We start from the raw sequence: 23054 nt of genomic DNA, 5'->3' as shown, positions 1-23054 counted from the left end.
AAGTCGTTTCAATAATGACTGGCATCAATTATTTGAAGTCTGCTCAATTAAAGTATTTAATATATTCGGTCCCTTGAGCACAAAACAATAAAAAAGGCATACCTCACGCTATATACCTACGGCTACATTATGAGGAGATCAGGTTGTTAAAAATCTGATATTTAATTAGTTCACATTGTTGTACTAGCATGATTCATGTTGTTAAACACCAAGACACGTGATAACTTTTAGTTTATTTGTGTCCTGCAGTTTAATTACTTACTACTGATAAGAACTTAATGGTTTTTTACATAAGGTTAAGCGCTTCTTCCTTGTAGAAAATACTGAACAAATAAATAGAGCAGTGTCAGTTTTCTATAGCTGCATAGGAATATATAAAAATGCTTTCGAATTTACGCTTCTGTCTTCTAATTACACATTCCGTATACCATGGCAACTATCTGTAGAACGTTTGTCATCTCATTCATTTTGGTGATACTCGCGCTCTATTGGAACCCAGTTTGTGTTCATGCCGGTAACCCTGCGAGGAGCCCCAAAATCAGGGTGGTTAGAGAAATAAGACCACACGTAGTACCTCGCCCACTCTACTACTCTGTGCCCCCGAAAACGCCACGTATCCGAAGGAAACGCGAACGTACGTAATTTTTCATTTTATAACATATATTTCACACATTTCATAACATGTACCACATATTTTATAACATATACTTCATACCACATATTTCATAACATACTTCATAACATATACCACATATAGCACTTCATAACATATATTATGAGACCGGAAACCTTGCTTAGTACTTCACTCATCTCTGCTTGAAATACACAGAAAAAGGCAAATACAATGCGTGGCAGGAAAACCGAATATAAAGTGCCACGTATTCACCCTGTGTGCACTTCGCACTTCACGAAGGCTCATGATTTGTATCTCATCGAGTCATCGTGCGTACTGACGCGCGAGCGGTTTTGTCATGTGGTATTTTTTTATAGTTCGCAGGCATTTGTAATTAGCAGATAATCACAAATGCTTAATAGGTATAAAGTTCAAAACTATCTATTCGGACGTTTTGCAAACCGATCTACAGCTTTCTCATTGAAATTTTTCATCCATCTTTGTTCCTTCAAAACTAAGAAAATAAACAAACCGAACTAAACAATATTTCAGAACACAAAAAATAGTCTGACCAACTCCAGGCAACGGTGAGCAACATGCATATGCTCGCGTCTTAATTGTTCCACCATATTTTTGAACTCTGGCTTAAGTTACGTGGGACAGCCTGTAGTAATTATATACCATTGCATTTCTGACAGATTCGGAAACGTTGTAGGCCCAAGTGCTCAAGTTTGGGTGCACGTTAAAAAAACCCAGGTGGCCGAAATTGCCGTAGCCCTCCACTACGGCCTCTCTCATAATCATAGCCCGGATTTTCGGAGGATAAACACCACAAATATGAGACCTAGCTCAACACACACGTAATTATTAACTTTGTGGAGATGCAAGTGTCTTTGTTTTTTGACGAACCCAACAAGTACGAGAGGGGTTGCACATATATCTGGCCTGCTTTTAGCACTTTTCCTCTATATTCACACAAGTCAACAAGCGGAGAACTCCACATGATGGCTGATAGGGGCGCAAATAGCCATTTCCGTACTCCGGCGCACGTCATGACTTTGACGTATTTCATTTCTTTGGACACACAAGTTCCTTTTCGAATGATTGAGAGGGATCGTACAAAAGCATAGGGTGTGTAATTTAAGTGCTATAGAGCACGTTGCGGATACGTCACGGCCTCGCGTGGCAGCATCGGTTAGAGTATAGCTTACCGTGTCCAAATCTGTGAATGACTTCAATTCAAATATATACCACAACTCAAATTTAGCTTATGCCGTAGTTTGTCAATGGAATCAGCGTTTTTTATCTGAATTTGGCACTTCTCCGCGAATTTCATGCCGCGAGCAGTGCTACAATAGTGGAGAGCGTCGTATGACCAACAGGGTATGCGCGCCCACGGTGGTACCACCATGTCCCACACCTTCAAATGCGCCCGGCAGGTGGCTCAAACTTTCTACATTTTATGCCCTCATGCCAGTAAAGGGCTACGTCGCTCGAGCTGCCCTTGCAAACCTTCACGAACAGGATGCGGTATTGTATGCCGGTACGTGCTTCCTTGGTGTGCATTATTAGACTCCTGGACCGTGTTCTCATCGCATACTTCGCGCTCAGGCGACAGACAGTCTGGAAACCTGTTCGCTTCATGAAGAGTATTACCTTGCACCACGGGTAAAACAGAGTTGCGCAGGATAGGATTCGAGTGAGTCAGTACCTAGTATCAGTACTTCGTTCAACGCGTCCTTTGTCGCTATCAAAATCAAGGCTTCACGCTGGTAGCCAAAGTGTTATTTATTGCAATAGAAATTACAGTAAATGTTAATGTGGAAATATATTAGCGCACAAGGTAGAAGAAAAAGCACTTGACAGGAAAGACGAAAAAACATGAGGGTCTTTCCTGTCAAGTGCTTTCCCTTCTACCTTGGTGGTGGTGGTGGTGAAAGATTTAATAACCATTAATGGTTACAGAGAGGTGATTGGGTTGGGGCCTTATTGGCCTCCTACCCTCACAGCGCTAGGTGCAACCCCTATTCCGGAGCTCCATTGGCAAGCAACGCCGCCCGCGCCCATCGAACCAGAGCCTCTTGGCCCTTCAGGTCTTGACAGCCGAGCAGGGCTGCCTCCCAGTCCTCTCTCGTGGGATTGTGGTTCGGCGGGATAGATGGATTAGACTGGCACGCCCAGACGATGTGGAAGGTGTCAGCCACCTCACCACAGAACTGGCACGCGCCATCAAAGGATGAATTGAAATGTTTTAGCACCGCCGGGCACAGTACAGTATTGGTAAACAGTTTTAAAAAGAGGCGCTTGTCAGCGCGGTGCAGTCCCTTACAAGGGTCTGGATAGCGCCGGTGCTTCTCCTTGTAGTTATTGGTAATATCTTTGAATGAAAGGGCCGAGTTGTCTGATTGGGAGTAGGCTTCCAAAGACAGAGAGATAGCCCGGGAAATAGAGTACGCGGGCGGCCTGATCGGCCTGGTCGTTACCCATGAGTCCTTGGTGACCGGGTGCCCAAACCAGATTTCGCGGAGTTGCATTAACGTACCGGCAGCTAGGTTCCAGTATGCACTAAGCAAGTGGCGAAGCCCACCCTAGCTGATAGTTCCGACAGGCCCCTCGTGAGTCGGTGATGATATGTTTAGAAGAGGGATAGGTGAGAGCCAGAGCGATGGCAATCTCCTGCGCGTGTGTTGCGCTGTAGGCTTTGAAAGTGAGCCCGTTTACGATGTTTGCGTTGTGTATGACTGTGGCCGTATACCACCCCCCATGGTGCGGACTGGCAACGTCCACGTAGCACACGTGGTCCTCTTGACCAAAGCGACGCTGCAACGCTTCCGCGCGCGCCTGGCGGCGACCACTGTGGTTTTCTTTGGACATGTTGAGGGGAAGGGGTCGGACCCGGAGGGAGCGTCTCCAAGGTCTGGCACTCTCACCCTTTCCTCAATATAGTAATCGTGTTTGATGTGTATTCGGTCCAAGAGGCGGCGACCGGAATGGGTATGTGCAAGGCGCGTGTATTGGTTAACGAGGTGGGCTTCTCGAAGTTCCCGGTAGGTATTCACCACGCCTTGGGTCAGAAGTCTCAGGTTGGACGTGATGATAGGGAAGTCGAGAGCCCGCTTGATAACTTTATGGTGGATGACCTCGAGTTGATCATCCTCGTGTTTGCGTAAGCGCAAGTAGGGAGTCGAGTAGAGTATTGTACTCGTTACGAAAGCATGGGCAAGCCGCCTTGCATCCCTACTTCGTAATCTGCCCCGCTTCTTCGAGACACGGCGGACCATACATCCCACCTTGTCTCCCACCGTGCGAATTTTGGCTATTGTGGTGTTGGCCTTGCGTTGGTGGTGTATGAAAAGGCCAAGGACGCGGATCTCCTTGGCCTCACGGATCGGTCCCGAGGGAAGACTGATATGGAGCTGAGTTGTGTCCTGAGGGGAGGGACGTACGTGCACAAATTCTGACTTAGCCGGGGCATACTGGAGTCCACAGTAGGTTGCGTAGTCGTCGACTACAGTCGCTGCTGCTTGCAGGTGACCTCACGTGGTGACCTTACGGGGTCACCAAAAATTTTGTTCCATGCGAAGTTGATACCACCGGAAAACATGGCAAATTAGCACGAAAAAACACAAGTCTCGCCTATATTTTCAGTAATATACGGAGAAGTATTTAGATGTCATTCATCATACTTGCACTCGTGAATATACCATTCGTGTGCGCGTGTGTAGTCATTGAACCATGTGTGTGATGAAGATACTATACTAGCCTTTATTGGTCAGCTGCTCATTTTAGTTTTGACGAAATATAACTGCGGCAAAGGGGACTTAAGCTGTCCTTTGCACGCCTTAGGTGAAGGCGTCAAAATTTTAGAATTCTGGCCAAATGTCACTTTATTTTCTTACTGCGGTGGTGCTGCGGATATTTTCCGGGAGAAACGGAGCAGTGCCCACACAGTGGGAGAACTGACAAGTGCGTAGGTGCCCAAAAATCATGCACGGTAATTCCTAAGACTTCCTACATTGGTCTCCGTCTACTTTTTCAAAGGGTCAGTCTGCACAAGGCACGTATGCACACACGGAGACGAAAAGGAAAAATGCCAGCACAGACATGAAGGTAGTTATCATGAAGGTGCTTGATCCAGAGGTAACTACCGGTAAACCATAAATTGTCTGTACAAATTCTTCCTCGGGTTTTGTTATCGCTTCTTTAAACTTCAATCTTCAGCTCAAACAATGCCTGCTGTCTTCGAGAACCTTCTAAACTGTTGTATATATTGCCGCGACAGGTTGGCCACATTCACGTAGCCCGCCGCAATCATCGTGGCAAGAGCACAAGCAAGACCCGGCTGGCATGCGCCACGCGTTCGTGCGCTCCGGCAACGAGAAAGAGGAAGATAGTTGGATCTGTGCCACTCGACTACTCGGACTTGATGACCACAGTCTTTAGAATCGTGGGCACAAGTTCACCCTAATAAATAAGCTTGTTTTTCAACCTGTCTGCCTCAGCATCGCTACAATATATTCGCTGAGATTACGCGTGAAACGCTACCATTACAGGTTCTTCTGGAACTTACGGGGCTGCTAGCGATAACGCTCGAATATTCGACGGCACTTGTATGACAGATGGCGAATTTTACCGCTTATCAGTTGATGAAACACCGGCACTTTGATCACCACTATCAGTCCCAGAGTTTATTGCTCGAATTGAACTTTCGGTTAACCAGTCAGCAAGTGGACTTTCCGTTTATCGGTCAACGCTGGTGTTATTAGGGTCAAATAGTATGACCCTGGACATGCCAGCGGCTGTTTTTGTTAACACCACGACCCACGTGACGTCTGGTAGAAGTGCTGCTCGTTCAGGTGCCTGACCCCCGTTAAGCCATAATCTTGCCAAAGCCGCGATGACAACAAAAAAGACCACCCTGATCGCAAAACTAGTGGCCGGCAGCAGTGCCTACAGCAAGAACACGGGCTTCTGCCTCAGGACAATACGCAAAGCAACACTGTGACTTAAACTGTAAGCACAACTAGCACTGCCATGTGACCCACACCAATCGTTCCCCGACCACCCATGGAGCCACCAACGTTCCGCATATTGTCAGTGGAAAACCCAAAAAGCTAGCTGGAGACATACGACTCATTCGCCGCCTTGAACAGCTGGGACCCGGAAAAAACTGTAACGCGTCTACTTCTAAACAAAAGATGCCGCGAAGACGTGATTCGAGAACCTGGAGTCTGCGCTACGAATCTCCTAAGCAAGCTTTCGAGTGTCGCCCTCAAGGAACATGGCACTTCTATCTGGGAAACGCGTAGATGACTCCCGAACAAAAAACATGATCTCTTCGCCAAAGAGATGGCCCGGATGTTCTGTCTCACTGGCCCCACCATGGCTGGGAAGCAGAAGCTCTGATTCCTTATGGGAGGAGTCAAGCAAGAGCTGTTTCCAGGACTAATCCGCAAGCCGTCCAAGACGATATATGAATTCTTAATTGATGCCACAGCTATCCGAAAAGCGCTTAAGGTACCGACGATGCAGTACAACGCCGCTTATAATTCAACTACGCCAAAGCTTAAGCCTTCCGCCTAAACGACCTGCACAAGACCATTCGAGCCATCGTGCGCGAGGAGCTCTACAAGCTAATATCATCGCCTAAGCCTCAATTTATTTCAATACTGAAAGCCAGTGACGCTTTCGCCTTGGCGGAGTGTACTGACAGTTTTGTGACAACTCAAGCCCTACAAACAGCTTTCGACGTTAATTTGATCCTTCCGACGAATAAACCCGAACAGGTCAGAAGCCTGCTTCTGAAATACAAGAACTGCTTTTTGTCGTCATCAAGAATTGTACAGTCCCCTGTTGCGAAACATCAAATTGTAACAGATGAAAGTGCCAGGCGACTACGTCAGAGCCAGGACAGAAGTCCGACTCTACAACCTGAGGTCATCGAGAAAGAAGTAAAAAAACGCTACATGCCATCATTCAGCCGTGCAAGAGTGTATGGGCATCACTAGTAGTGTTAATGAAGAAGATGAACGGAGCTCTTCGCTTTTACGTGAACTATCGCCACCTGAACAAAATCACGAAGAAGAACGCATACCCGCTTCCACAGATAGATGACGCCCTAGATCGGCTCCACAATTCGAAGTATTTTTAATAAATGGACCCCAAGACTGCGTAATAGCAAATAGAAGTTGACGAGAGAGACAGAGAAAAGAATGCCTTCAAAACACCGTAAGGCCTGTCTGAGTTCAAGGTAATGTCTTTTGGTCTTTGCTCGCCTCATCTGACTTTCTACCGACCCATGGATACAGTTGTGACTGGCTGAAAGTGGCAGACTTCCCTGGTTCACTTGGACGGCAATGTTTTGTTTTCTTCAAGCTTTGACTAACACCTTCAGCACCTTGAATTCATACGTCAAGCAATAAGGCACTCCCGGCTCAACCGGGAGCCATAGAAATGCCGCCTAGCAAACAAGGAGCCCTGTGTTGGGCTCACGTGATCAGCAAGACTGGAAGGCTTCGAGACCCGCAGAATATAGCTGTCGTCACTAGGTTTCTGCCATCAAGCAACAAGAAGACCATTCGTCGATTTTTCGGCTTGCGCGGCTATTATAAAAGCTTCGTCAAGGATTCCACAAAAATCAGTGAGCCATTAACGCAGCTAACGAACACCAACTTCGAGTTCAAGGGAGGAACGTCGCAAGTTGATGCATTCAAGATAAGGAAATGACGGCTACAAAACCCACAAATACGTGCACATTTCCACGAATACGCTGATTCCGGTATCCACACTGACGCAAGCAGGGGAGGTCTCGGCACTGTTCTTGTGCAGATGACTAACGGAGAAGAAAGGGTCATCAGTTATGCTAGCCGGTCACTATTTAGGGCTGATAGCAACTATTGCACACCAAAAAAGAGTTTCTTGCTATCTTTTAGGCTACGTCGAAGTTTCGCCCAAGCTTCTTTGGAAGAACCTTCAATGTTGTAAGCTACAATCACGCCTTGTGCTGGCTAGCTAACTTGCTGGATCCTTCAGGTCGTATCACACAAAGGAATCTCAGACTTCTAGGATTCGATGTTACCATCGTTTACAAGTATGAAAAAAACCACTCTGATACCGACTTCCTTTATCGTTCTTCCGGTGACCCATCACCACAACATGACGAGGACTGTGACTTTTTCTTTCCAACCATGATTTCACCAAACTACAGCGAGCCGATCCTGATGTGAAGGAGTTGTGCAATACTTCGAGGACAAAGCTGTCGTTGTTCTTAATGTATTCAAGCGAGGACTGGCGTCATTTTGCTTGCGGAACCACAACGTCGTCAACAAAAGCTTCTCGCCACTTCGGGCCACCTTATCGTAGTACTCTAGGCGTTGCGTCTAGAAGTTCTCGATGCTCCGCATGATGACCTTATGGCTGGACACCCTCGACACCGTATGTTAACGAGTATACAAAAGAGTACTACTGGCACCGCCTGACTGCCAACGTGACTCAATACATAAAAATCTGCCCAGACTATCACTGACCGAAGGCTCAACGAACTAGTCAAGCTCAACTACTGCAGTCCATCAAAGCACCTCACCATCTGCTCTTGCAAATTGGCGTGGACATACCGAGACCATGGGAGAGGCCTTTGTCCTGCAGTGGATGTAGTCGGGCTGATGATGGTGGTAGTGATGATGATGATGATACTGGGACAATTCCGGACGTCGACTTCTCGAAACAAATATATCGTCATAGCTACTGACCACCTCACCCACTTCGCCGAGAGAGCAGCGCTGCCTAAAGGCACTGGCGCCCAGGTGGTAAAGTCTTTCGGCGAGAACATCGTCCTGCGTCATGGGGCTCAAGAGGTCCTCATCACAAACCAAGGTATGACATTCATTGCTGACCTAACGTTTCACACAGCCAGACAAGTCACCGCCACACGACAGCGTACTACCCAATTACCTCACCAAGCCATTGGGTCGCCTTACCGAACAGCTAAACAAGACTATCGATGATATGCCATGTTCATCGACGCTGAACACAAAACATGGGCCGCTATTCTTCCGTACGTCACCAACGCACACAGCACAGCAGTGCAGAAGACAAAGCAGATGTCACCAAACAAGTTGAACTATGAAAGCAACACGGCAACAACGCTCAACGCTATGCTTCCAAACGTAGCTGACAAAGAAAACGTCGACGTCACTGTATCTCCAGAGCGCTGAAGCACCTCGTCAACTAACCCACCCTGCGCATATGGTATCAGCTGACGACGAACAGGTGCCGTTAGAATCTTCAACGAAGTTTCATAGAGTACCAACTCGGCAAACATGTCTGGATGTGGACGCCGTTACGCTGACGTGCGCTTGGCGAAATCTTGTGCAACGATACTTCGGACCGTACAGAGTAGTGCAACGTCTGCGCCCACTCGAATACGGGGTCGCCCCCAACGGCATCGCGAACTCTTTGCGGCGCCATGCCCGAGCTGAAGTCGTCTAATTCTTCGTGCCTCAAGCCATTTCTTGCGCATTATGGATCTAAGGGCTGTATTTTTGTTGCTGCTGCTGTGCTTTAATGATTGTACCCATGTTATTTTTTTCTTTATTATTTTACTTCAGTCCTTTGTTAACAATTGGAGCTATACCTTTTTCAGAGGGGGAAAATGTCACCTTCCTTCAAGTTTTCTTATCGTCCCGTTACACTGTAAGTAATGTGCCCCGCCGCGGTGGTCTAGTGGACAAGGTATTCGGCTGCTGACCCGGAGGCCGCGGGATTGACTCCCGGCTGTGGTGGCTGCATTTTCAATAGAAGAGCAAATGCTGTAGCACGTTAAAGAACCCCAGGTGGTCGAAATTTCCGGAGCCCTCCGCTACGGCATCTCTCATAATCAGTTGGTGGTTTTGGGACGCTAAACTCCAAACATCAATCAGCACAAATCAGCACAAATTGCGTGCACAAATTAGCACAAATTGCGTCTGCAGTGTTCGAGATGCTTCGAGAATGCAGCACATCAATTGGTAAGATTACGCGCGCAATATATATTACATATTATTTTGAACTTACGTGACCACTAGCCACAATGCTGGAGTGTTTGACGTCAGATGTAAACTGCCGACGCGTTTCGCCGCTGGTCAGTTGATCGACGGCCGACGCTCTGTTCGCCGCTATCAGTGCCACAGTGTATTGCTGAAATCACACTTTCCGTTTATGGTTCACATGTTCAGCCTAATAGGCAGTTTTAACTTCGACATGCCGTCTGCTGTCTTAAAATAACATGACTACTCACGTGACGATATTACCACGTGACGCCGGCAGACGCACTATCATTTGTTGCATCTGACCGTTTCATTGCACGCATCGACCTGTGGTCACTCTGTTTCATGGTGCTACTGCCTATTTTCCTGTATCACGTTCTGTGCTACCTACCGATAAGAAAGGTCTAATTTTTCGTGTTCTGTTTAAGAAGAGCGCGCAGCACGAACCGGTGGTACTTCTGTTACGCCCACAAACAGTAACACTTGTCGACGTAACGACCGGTAATTTTGGGAACCTGTCTGACAAAAAAAAGTGGCTGCCTCCCAGAACGTCTTCTGGATTCTAGTGCGCTAGTCGCAAGACTAGGTGACAATATACACAATGCTTTCTATTTACACATTGGTGCAATATAGACACAAAATATAAATATTGATATGCAGCGTATACATTTTCTTCATGAGTCTATTACAGACCACATGAGCTAAGGGGAAAGTTTTCCTTTTAGTACGATGGCTTTATGATCGGTAATGTAGAAGTCAAGAGGTTCCTGAAATGTAAGATGTAGTGGAAAGTTCGAGAAAACGATGTTCATACAATTTCTGGTGGAAGTCTAGGGACGCTTGTATGAAAGGCAGCGCAAAGCCTAAGGCGACAGCAAATGTCGGACTATAGCAAGTCGTCGTGAATGGCGTTCACGTTAATGTCTCCGGTGAATACGTTGGAGCTGCGTGTTTGTATTCCATTTCTTATTGCAGCATCGCCTTCTCGATTTGCTTGATAACGTCCCCCTTGGAAATGTTAGGTGTCAAGCACATGGTAATGATGCCGATGCCTTAATACCTTGCTGGCCACCACCGTGAGTCAAAAGCCTGACGCTCATTAAGGGAAGACGAAGAGCGATCAGACGGTTGAGTACGGGTAGGTTATCAGGCTTGGGAGGATAGCGATACGAGTGTGTGGAGTTCATCGCGGGGACCATTATGGTAATCAAACAGCTTTTGCAAGAGTCGTCCACTTTGTAAAAACTGTTGTCAATGACTTGACGGCAAACTACAGCTGCAGAAAAGACACAGCGTTGGTGCCGAATCACTTGTTGCCGATGGTAGAGATTGTGGTGGTATTGTTGATTGATTAATATGTGGAGTTTAACGTCCCCAAACCACCTAATGAGTATGAGAGACACCGTAGTGGAGGGCTCTAGAAATTTTGACCACCTGGGGTTCTTTAACGTGCACCCAAATCTGAGCACACGGGCCTACAACACTTCCACCTCCATCAGAATTGCAGCCACCGCAGCCGGGATCTGAACCCGTGACCTGCGGATCAACAGCCGAGTACCTTATTCACTAGACCACCGCAGCGGTGCGTGGTGGTACTGTTGTTAAATCACAAGCGGTCGCTTACCTTTCTGCTACAGGCGCTTGGCTGCTGCATCTTACACCCATGCCGATTCGAGGCCTGCTTGTCGACGCTTCAGGACAACTTATGCTTCCTGGATCCTCAGCTCAGGATCCACATGCCGGTTCTTTTGCGCGGGCCCTGCTTGGCCAGTTTTCAACTCGGGTCCACTTTTCTATGTGCCTAGTTCAATTTTTGAAGCGTTGGTAAGTAAAATAAGTTTTGTGTTTCGGAAGTATACCAATCAGGGAGTAGTAGTGGTACGCTGTAGTCCTCATGAAGGAAGACAAGGGGTCCATAACATTTTTGGAAAGTTCGTAGAGGGACTGCCGTGTGCTTATCAATATTGATGTTAGAGAATGCAATATCAGACTCGTGAACATCGAAGAAGCTAAGGCAGCAGCGCAGAGGGCTTGCCATGGGGCGGCAGCGTGGGCTCGATGTCAAGACGCTGCGGGTAGAGCTCGCGTTTCCGATGTGAGATTCCAGCGCCGGCAGCAAGCCCAAGCCAGCACCAGCACCGAGGCAGCAGCGGCAACAGTGGCGAGGCACAGCCGAAGTAGCACTGGCTCATCTGCTCATGCAGCTTCAACCACCATTTTCTGCGATGCCCAGCCATTATTCTGCAAACAGCAAGCCGGATGACTACATGTGAGAGTGGAACTTTCTTAGCATCACGTTCTCGAACTTTCCAATACATCTAATGCGCATGATTTGCTAATTACCGAATTTAGAACAATTGCCTTCTTCGTTATTCACTTCGTGGATATAATGTTATTTTTATCCTTCTTGTGCCCACCATGTGTGCGTTGTGTACAGTGTAAACACGAAATAACACCCACTAGCCCAACAGTGTGTGCTACTTCAATTGTGTTTGTAGAATGTCTGATGCGCGAGAACAAGGTCGGTCGGTCGGTTGGTCGGTCGGTCAGTCGGTCGGCGGGAACGCACCATGGGGGATCGGCCATGAAACGTATGGTACCTATCTTGTGAGATCGAATTGTTTTACAAGCCTGGTTATTTAGACAGGGATAGTCAAACAAAGAACAGATTACTAAGCTATCAATTTAAAATAAAATAGGTAGAGGTATTCAAAACAATCAAACTAATGTTGTTCAAAATAAAGTGAATTTATGCATCAGCTTAACATTCCATTCGTCTTGTTGCCTTTAGAAAATCGCATATGACCTCGCACTTGTTCGGGTGGCTAAATATTTTTTCAGTTGCTCCACAAGAAATGACCACTGGAAGAAATAAATTTAGAGTCAACCTACGGAGAGGTTCTTTAAGCTTTTATGCTCTCAGCAGGCACGTGTTACCACAATAATTATTGTGTGGTATGATAAACACATCCTTGTCCCACACCAAAAAACATATAGCAGGCAATTGCATTAAAAAAATGAACAGGGTAGACCCAAGTGAAATTTTGAGGGAAAGAATGTGCAGGAAAAGCAGACTTCACCCAAAGTCAAACCAGACGATTTGAAGAAAAAAAAACAGATCTTTTTTTGCTTTGCAAAGTTGTTCTTGCAGTTATCATGTTTGATCGATTTAATCTCAAGTGACGAATTCTTGCGATGTGCAGCTTAATGGTGCTGTCTTGAAATCTTGCTTTACTTGCTGTTGATTCAAACTTCTGAAATGAGTGCTCTATGGAAATGAAGATTATTTGATTACTGCCCCCCACCCCGTTAGTGTCAAGTTGGTTTGCATATTATTTTATTACTTTTTTCTTGTAGCAGATGGGCAGTAGGTGCGCCGAGTTGCAATTAATCTTCGGTACTGGTTTCATTTTTTATATGTTGCTTCTATTGTGTTAACACAGTATGGGAACAATATCAGGCGTCGACACGTTGAAAAATGAACACCATCTTCTCAAAAAGAACCTTGATTAGATACGAAGCAGCAGTGTTGCGAACGAGATGCATCACGGGTTGAACGGTGATAAAGCGGGTGCTGCCGTGAGCGCTGCAAGATTTGTTTACTCCAGTGAACGTTTGTTTGAAACTCAAAAGGCATGGGAAGCGGGTCGAGTTTTGTGTACGTTTTGCAACACATTAACGAGTATAGTAGAGAGATTTAGTTGCACATCTGTAGCGGCCGTATGGGCGCATCTTGCTAGCTATTTTTAAGGGCAGGCTTCGTCGAAATGGCTGCTGCGGACGTGCAAATTATTCTGCCTAGTGTTTCTACGCGACGTGCGGTCGAGCGTAGTGGGGGATGAAGAGGGTGGAAGAGCCAGCAAATATTGCGGTGAGCGAAACAATGACGTCCACGCGCAGCAGCGACTTGACCTATTTGGCCCCACCCCAGTACCTCTGGCGAGGGTTCATGTGGACATACGAGCAAGCGTTACACAGGATACTGAAAGAGCTGCTTCGCACCTAAAAACACACCATATCCACGAAGTGAATGTTGATGAAAGATCTTCCTCCAGAGGTTAATTTTCATAAAACACAGGGCAGACAACACGCGGCTGAGCGAGATGAGTACGAGCGCTTTGTTTCCCAAGTTTTAGGACTCTGTTGTATGAAGAACAATGAATAACAAATACAGCCTATCATTCTCCCTCCAAATGTATAATCCGGTGAACCATGAATCCTCCGTTCATCCGCGCGATTATCATACAAAGACGTGACGTGGGTCAACGAGTCCACGTTGCTTCGCCTGCGCAAGCCCTCACCGCTGTCGCCGCCTCAATGCTGGCGCTGGCTTGTGCTTGCTGCTGGCGCTGGCATATCGCTTGGGTCTCCCAAGCTGTCGCTGCCGTTCTTGACGATGATCGAGCCCGCATTGCAGCCGCATTGTGAGTCCTCCACATGGCGCCGCTGCTGAGGAGCACTATCGAAGCACACCTAGTGATGTCCGACCAAAGAGAAAGGAAGCGCGTCAAAAGCGAGCTTAATATCAAGGTGCATCCCTGTACCAGCGTCTTATCAAAGTAGAGCACGCGCCGTGAGTGGACAGCCACCTGAGACGCACGCACATGGAGGCACCCTAACCTCTTCTAGAGTAAATTTATTGACTACCTTTAAGTAGCAGAACACCGCATTTGTTTTCCAACGCCGCTAGCAGCATACACTCTGGTGAAGTTGCAGCACAGGCTGCACCACCAAAAGCGGTTGCTGTTCAGCTGTCAAGTGTGAATCGTGCACTCTTTAGTTCATTAGCTACAAAATGGTGCTTTTATTTTCTGTACATTTAGGTACTTAAGCTTCGCCAACAAAGTATTTGCGCTGATTTGACCCCATTATTGAAGTAAATACTGGAAGACATACGCGTAACAATGGTTGCTAACCAGGCAAGAGTCTGTACCATTGCGCTACTCTGCTCCCGCCGGAAGAATATGCAGCGATTTTAACTCCTTCAGCGGCAGCGTGCTCACGCTCTGGTTGTCAACGGTGGGCACTACGCGTTTCTAGCAATAAGAACAAGCGTACGCAGCTCGAAAGACAAGAAACACCCCCCTCTTACCCCCCGCAAAAGGAGATGGCTCCTTCAAAAGCCTGACATTATCACCACCATCGTTTGTCTAAACGCGAAAGTACACAAATGTGCAATACGGCCTCCAAGATTCGTGCACATGCACGATCTTTGAGGCTACAACTCAGTACCCAGAGCTTATTCGTGATTACTCTACTTACTTGAGTGGTAGCACAAGTTCGTAGGAAACGTCGTAGGATAAACATCGGTTCGCTACAACCGTACTTCGTCACAGATCGGGCAGATGGAAATCGGCCAAGACCGAAGAAAAATTCGTATCACTTGAAAATCTGGTATTGCTGGGATTGTATCACTGAGGTTTTTTTTTTTGTATATGGACACTGTCGGCAGAATTTTGCTCCCATCGTCATGATTCCTATTAAGTGCAAATCGACAACATTACGATACATATCGTATTACAATGTGTGTTTCTTATTTTTACTTTTGTTTGATTGTGTTTTTACCCACAAAGCCTGTGTAAAGAATACCCAGCACACTGCGCGTTATTGTTCGATAACGTTCTCGATCCTTTTCGATCATTTTGTTAAGATCGCCCGCTAGACGTGAACAGACGAGATTTTTCGAGATCTTGCGCGAAGACCAGTGAGAAGGCCGAAATATTCGATGACACATGTATACATATCACCGCACCTCCCTGTTTGTCAGCGTATACCAGTCGGCGCAAGATTGGTCAGAAGGTTGCCCGAATAAAGAGTTTTCATGGAAACATATAGTGCGCTCGACACCACAGCCCCGTGAGAGTTTGTTATATGCGGGAATGCTGAGGACTGTTGCGGCTGACGCACAGACGAAACCAAAGGCGCCCATCGCTGTCTTTCTGGGTTGCATGTAATGACAGCCCAGGTTTACACTAATAGCTTCTGAAGCAGTCAAAAAGCACCATTTACGTGCCTTGAAACATTGACGGGGAAAAGGGGGGGTTTGGGAGGGTCCGCCTCAAGCAAAAAGTGCGAACTTGGTGCACAAAACTGTCGACGTGAGCGACAGACATCCGGAGAATGTTTGTAAACTCGCTTCGCTCTCAGCGCTTACACTCCGTTTAAAAGACTGTTAACACGAAAACTGCTTCGAATCTGATGCAGGCGTACTTCATGAAGCAAAGCTCTGTTGGTCTACGCGAGATAGCATTGAAAGCTGGTGCTATAGCCATATTTTGTGTAACATTCTGATTTTATTAAACTTCATTAATTGGCAAAATTGATTTTTCCACGCCGAAAGCAGTTATGAGCAGAGAACACTCGATTTTAGAGGAGTAGTTTCTAGATTCCGCATAGTTCACAGCAGCTTCTGCTGCACAATTAAAAATATGCAGTATGAGTCGGAATCGAAACAAGGCATGCTGCTGGTATCGCTGTGACACAGCCATGACAGTGCTTGAACCTTCTTTGAAAGAGAGGTCTATAGAGACTCCATGCAGGCACGTTAAGAGATGAACTATTTCATCGCACAGCCGTACAAACCCATAAGGCTTACAAAACACTAAGTGCGTTGCAGTTTAGTGATATAAGATTGCGTGCCCATTATATGGAGCTTAAAATTATCGATACACAACCCAGCTGCGTCTGGGCACATATTGCGCCATAGACGCGTATTCGGTAACTAGCACCAACGCAAAGTGAAAAAGAGTTATTCTATAGTGGGTACTTACTACTGCTGTTGCATTAACGCTATAAGAACTTCGAACGTGCTTCAAGATCGCCGCTCATCCCACTTGTACTGTGATCGCACTCTACGTGCCAAATATGCCACGCTCTTATCAAACTTCTGTTGACTGCTTGGCTTTTATGTGCTAATATCGCAATGCAATCATGACAAACGCCATCATCAAGTTCGTGGACAGTTTTGTCATCAAGTATTTTACAACAGAGAGTGAAACACAGCGACCTGACAATCTAACATTATAACGCCATAGGGATGTGTCTGCTGGAGCCGGTTTACTAGTATTGTTTCACAATATCCAATAAAAACTATTTTTAAAAATCTTACCGTCCCAAAATTAAAACGGAAATAAACAAGTTTCTGGAAATCTGAGATGCAAACAAGCTTCAAATTACAAAAATTGTTACATTGCATATAATTGGTTCATATATACGATAAAAAAAGAACAGATTTCACACATCATCTTCACAATGAATTTTCTGGCTCGCCTTTCTGAATACACTTCGTTTTTGCAGTTTCAGGTCCTAAAAGCCCTGTTCCTCCGAAACGACGTTATACCATATAGGATCAGCACAACTTCACCAAGGCAGCTAAACAACCAGAACTCTTGTCCAATAAATGTGCATTTTTATTTGGTCTTGTTAACTTACCTTTTCTTCCACGTGATAATTCGATGCACCCGCTCCCATACGGGCAAAATGGTCAGCAGTTCATGCATGGCTGTGAAAAGTGCCGTACATTTGCCACATGTACTTTCTGCGCGCACTGGAAGAATACATTCGATCATACTAGCCGCATTTCCGACATTTCATTGTACGTGTGCTCGCACTGGCCACCTAATCAACGGGCCGTTTGCGGGCGGATTTCTCGAAATGAATTGACTGATTCACTTCTTAAAGCTCCCTTGGTGGCTTTATCACAAATATTTTCGTAAAAAATGGCATACTGTTGGGACAGCTTGTTCATTTTCTCTACAGCAACGATGACAGACGTACCCTGTGTAGCAAGAAAATATTCAAGGTAGCCCACACACCCAAAGAAGTCCGCAATAGTCGCCCAATGAAGCAGGAAACTGCTTTTTCAAGCACAGTCAATAGGCTACTAGCAAAACGATTGACCTTCCGAATGCAATGCAAGAAGGAACAGAGCCACGAATAAACCGTGTTTTTTTTAAATCCTCGCAATTATCAGCAAAAGTCTGACTATGCCGACTTGGAGCAAGGGTCTTGTAGAAGCCTCTTGTGTCCCACCAATCAACCCGGTCCTATGCTTTCAGCTGCCATGCAAACTTCTCAATCTCCTCTGTCTTCTATTTCAGTCTCCCTCTCACACGTTTGCCTTCAATTGAAATCCAGTGAGTAACCATTAATGGCCAGAGGTCATCCCGCCTACACGCCATGTGGTGTCCCGCCCTTGTCTATTTTTCCCTGATTTCGACAATTATGTCCTAAACACTCGATTATCCTAGATACACTCTGCTCTCTTCTTGTCTTTTAGTATTTCCCCTATAATTTTGTTTTTCACTTCTCGCTGAATCATCCTCCATTCATCTTGCACACTATTGGTGAGCCTCCGTGTTTCTGCACCATATTTTTAATTATAACGCACCACAGACCACAATTCAGTTCGTGCAGGAAGGGCACTGATATTACATACAAAACAGAAAGTTCAGTACTAAGTATCAATAGAGTTAGACAAAACAATATACAAAACCTCAACCATAATGCAGCAAGTACCCTAATAATAAAATAATAACTGCAACAAAATACCAACATATAAATAGGTAATATGCAGATAGCGTATTTATATATAAGTACTGGTTGATGGAACTGTTATATACATACCTTCAGCTTCAGAAAGAGTAATAGATTGCTATTCATGCTTTTAGAATGCCTTTGCAAATATGCTCCACCCTTTTTTATACTTCTATTTGTTTCACTTTAATTGTTCGGCTCCATGGTAAAACCTTTCAAATTTACACGTAATACTTTACAACCGCTAGTGTTTTGCCAGCTATATTAAAACGTTGTTTCCTTTTGACACTGTAGCACAGCTCTGTAGCTTTATGCATATCATTTATTGACCCACTCTGCTGTTTTCCGTGTCCAGTTCAACAGGCACAAGCTTCACTTCGTCCCCCGGGTTACTCATCTACGCAATGTCATCAGCAAATTGCTAGTTACCAAGATGCTGTACAGTAACTCGTATCCCTGACTGTTACTAATCTGCGCCCCGCAAGCACGCGGAGTATTGCATTGCAGTGATTGTGTCTTCCTGCTTTACATTCTTTTTTTATTGCGATTTTGTCGCTTTCGTTTTGAAGGACTTTAGTGGTTGTGGTTCTGTTGTAGATTTTTTCCAGTACGTTTATATAGTCTTCGCTACCGCACTCGTTACGCAGTACCTGCATGATTGCCGATATTGCGACCAAATCAAATGACCTATCGTATTCTCTAAAGACTAAGGATAGGGCTTGGTTTTATTCCGCATATTCTCTTATCACCTGATTATTAATATGAGTATGGTCTTTTGTTGAGTAGCCAGCATGAAATCTTGCTTGGTCTTTTGGTTGATTGAACTTTAATGTCGCCCTTATTGTATCACGTATTGTTTTTAGGTAGCTTGTATACAACGAAGACTTAGCTGATAGGCCTGTATTTTTTCATGTACTTGACGTCCCTATTCTCTGGATTAAGGTCACGTTGGAATTTCCCATAATTCTCGTACTTTCGCTGTCAAAAACACTTTATATAAATGTTGACAGGTTTGTCCAATACAATATCTGCAATATCTTTCAACAGGTCTCCATTTACCCTACACTTACCAGCGGCGTTACCTCCCTTCAATACCTGTAGAGCGTTCAATACCTCTAGAGCCTCTAGAGCCCCTGTTTTTCATGTGGAATTTCAGATTCCTCTGGGCTATTTCTGTGCTTGACGAAATCTCCCTAAAATTCATCCACACTTTCAACCATCCTCTCCATATTGGTTATCACCTTGCCCTCTTTGTCCCTATTGCATACATGTGACTTTTCCCATGCACAGCTTTCCTTTCGTGTATTTTAGGCTTCTTTTGCTCTTTAGAGCGTGCTCAATTCTCTCCATGCTATACCTTCTTATGTGGGCTACGTTAATTATACAGATTAACTTCGAAAGCACCACCAGGTCTCTTTTCTGTGTTGCATTTGAGGCATTCACGATTTGACATCTCTTAATGATGTTTTTGTCTGCCGGAATAGCTTGTCAGTGTGCTGCCTATCGACGGTAACTCCGAGTTCTATTCCTCAATGCTTACTCCTATAGTAGTCAGATCACCGTTTATTGAATGAGCGTAACGTCTGTCTCCCCAGTTAAAACCACAATTGTATTCTTGAGCAAACCTCTGAATTCATGTTTTTTTTATATCTCAGTGCCAGATGACAGAGTGATTTATTGAGTACCAGCTTCTGCCGTTCCTTCCTCAAGTCCTTCCTCATAGTGAAATTTAGAGCTTACTATTCCATTGTCTCTGCATCTGACCTTGCCTACTAGTTCCACATACTGTACTACGCCCGGATATGCGCCCAGAATGGAGCATATTTCACTTTTAGATTAGCGATTAAGACTTCTTCATGTCCACTTCTAAGCCAATTTTCCTTAAAATGTAATAACTACCCATAACATGTTATTCTGCTAACTCTGCTAGTAACTCCCGTCTGGGAGTTCTAGAGCCTATGCTACATTCTCCCACCGCAAGTTCTAAAGATTGCTTCTTGCCTACATAAGCAATAAATACACTCATCAGTTCAGCACACAGTGTCTTTACCTTACTTATTGCTCATAATACATCTTCAAGGGAGCGTTCAGCCAGGGGATCACCCTGACTGAATTTAGTTGCGAAAGCCTTGAACACCATTTTGTACCAATAAGACTAGTCTTTTCTCACTAATGGTACAGTACTTCTGCATGTTTGCCACTATATTTACATGGATGAAAAATTACACCCCTAGTGCACTGCGGTGTTGCAGCGGCTGGGCTTGTCAGCTGCTGACTCGAAGGTCGCGGGTTCAATCCTTTCCGCGGTGGTGGCATTTCGAAGGACGCAAAATGATAGATGTTTTTGTACCTTGCGATGTTAGGCCGCATTGAAAAACATAATGTGGTGTAACTTTACAGAGCCCTCTATTATGTTGTCTCTTTGATTAATATCAGGATTTTGGGATGTAAAACTTCAGATATCCTTATTGTTAATATTAATAACCCCAACCCTAGTTTTCTTAGTCAACTAAGCCTCGATAGCCTAGAACTTGGCAAATCTTCAGCAGTGTATCAGTCCAATATGTTCTGACTTTTCTGAGCCACAATAAATTTTATTTATCACCCTAGCATACTGCGAATAGCACAGCTAGCCTCGCATTACTAGAAAATGTTCCAGCTTTAAACGTAGCCAAGTTCAGAATTTAATGGTGGCTTGTGGGGACCCAGACATTCAGAGAGCCCACCGCGGCGTCACTTTGTATCCTCTGGGATCTGAGGGCCGAAGGCCACTTGATGAATTTGTATGGGACGCAGTGGCCAAGTACTGCACCAAGGTGGCCAATCATGATGTAGTGAAGGAGCGCATTACCTGCTGTGGTCACCAGTGAGGCCGTACCCCCGCCCTCCTTCTACTTTAGGAGCAAAGCTCCTAAGGCTCGCATGATCTCAGTTTTTGATGTCGTCGTGGTGGCTTCCCGTCGGACTAAAATAAGGGTTTCAACTAAAAGTATCAAGTGTATAGCCCGTTAGTAGCGCGTATGTGGTTAAAAATAAACCGTACTGTGCCTGTCCAACCATGCTTCAATTGGTCCATTCATCCATCAGTCCATGCGTCCGTCTGTCTGTTTGTGTGTCCATCCTTCTATGCACCCAATCGTTACTTTGCGAATTCCAAAGTGTTCGGTGAACGCCTGTGCTCATTGAGACAGGATCACTCAGAACGAAACTTGATGCGCACGTCTCCCTTCTTTCGTGATTGAACACCTTGGGCACAGAGATGCTACCAAGCAAGTAGCGAGCACTGTACATTAAGGCGTGAGGCACCACCGGCGTCCATTCGTGCACCCAGGCGGCCACCTGGTAGTGTCGTATTCATTTATAAAGAATTCATAATCATTTCATAATCGTCCAAGAAGCTTCCAGCGAACACCATCAGCATTCACTTTGTGGATCTGCTGCCAATTGTTCGTAGCATTTGCTACACTTGACGAGGTTGAGCTGTTTTGCGTACGGTGAGCAGTTATCCACAAGTGTGACAAATAGTGACGTCACACGCCACATAGCCGACGCGCCGGAGCAAGCCGTCAAGCCTGAAATTGAGCAGACATATAGGTGCGTTCTCGTCCAAGTCGCACAGAACGGTTTTGGATGGTAAAGTATATTTTAGGGCTTGAAAGACACACTCATCATCCTTGTTGCAAGTGAAGGCAGAACTTTAAATGAGCTTGTGCAGTGGCGACGTGATGGCAGCAAAATTACTGATCAAGCGGTGGAAGTTTGACGCCAGGCTCAGGAAACTTCATAGATGTTTCTCATTTTCCGGCCGAGGAAAGAAAGCTTGTCAGGATCCGGCGGAATTCACTCTTTGCTCATAACGGGGCCCAACACCTTGATGATCTTGTTGGCCAAACGGCATTTCTCTGCGTTTAGCCGAAGTCCAGCGTTGGAAATACACGACAAAACTTTGTGCAAACAATCAAGGTGCAGAGAAAAAGAATACAGGAGAAAATGATGGTATTTTGTAGATAAGAGAGACAAGTTTTTTTACTTAAGGCCGCATAGCACTGTGTCTGTCATGCTTTCAAACGTGGCAGGAGCATTACATAAACCAAAAGGCATGAAGTTAAATTCATACAGCCTGTGCAATGTTGCAAACACAGCCTTTTCCTTGTCTGTTTTGTGCATATGTATTTGCTAATAACCATAGCGCAAGTCAAGGTTGGAGAAAAATTGAGCGCCTTGCAGAGAAAGAAGGGCGTCGTCGATTCGTGGCATCAGGTACACGTCATTGCGCGTGACCAATTTAAGTGCTTGATAATCGACGCATAATCGCACTGACCTATTCTTCTTACGGACTAGCACTAGAGGTGATCACCAACAGCCGGATGGAGGCCAGACGAGATCTCAATTAGCATATCAGCAACGTTGTTCTCTGTGATTTTCTCTCCGCTGACGCAACTCGATCTGGCGGTAGTGTACGATTGTATTGCCTTCCCTTTCATTGCGATGCACGGCGACAGAAGTGTGACCCAGAAGCTCAGAATTGTCAATAATAAAAGCGCCGTGTTTTATAACTACATCTAAAAGCTCTTGTTTTCACGCTAACGTGAGATTAGGATTTATTGTAGTTGCTAAAGCAGCTGTTGTAGCGTGGTCATCGGTACTCATGGAGAAATACGGTGAGTCTTCGTGCAAGGGCACCAGAGAAAGTGGTTCAAAAAATGACAGTGGCTTAGCTCAGCTATACCAGGATATACGTAGCGCTAGCAAAGGTTCAGCTGATTATTCTTAGATTTACAGATATCATGCTTACAGCTGTTCCAAAGACACACACACGGTATACGTATTATGGGGCACCTGTATATTTATTTTGCCGGGCAACTACTTCGTGATCCAATGAG

The sequence above is a fragment of the Rhipicephalus microplus genome, chromosome 6 (assembly GCF_043290135.1).
Source record: "Rhipicephalus microplus isolate Deutch F79 chromosome 6, USDA_Rmic, whole genome shotgun sequence".
In the NCBI taxonomy this organism is placed as follows: Eukaryota; Metazoa; Arthropoda; class Arachnida; order Ixodida; family Ixodidae; genus Rhipicephalus; species Rhipicephalus microplus.
This window is presented reverse-complemented; position numbering follows the sequence as displayed.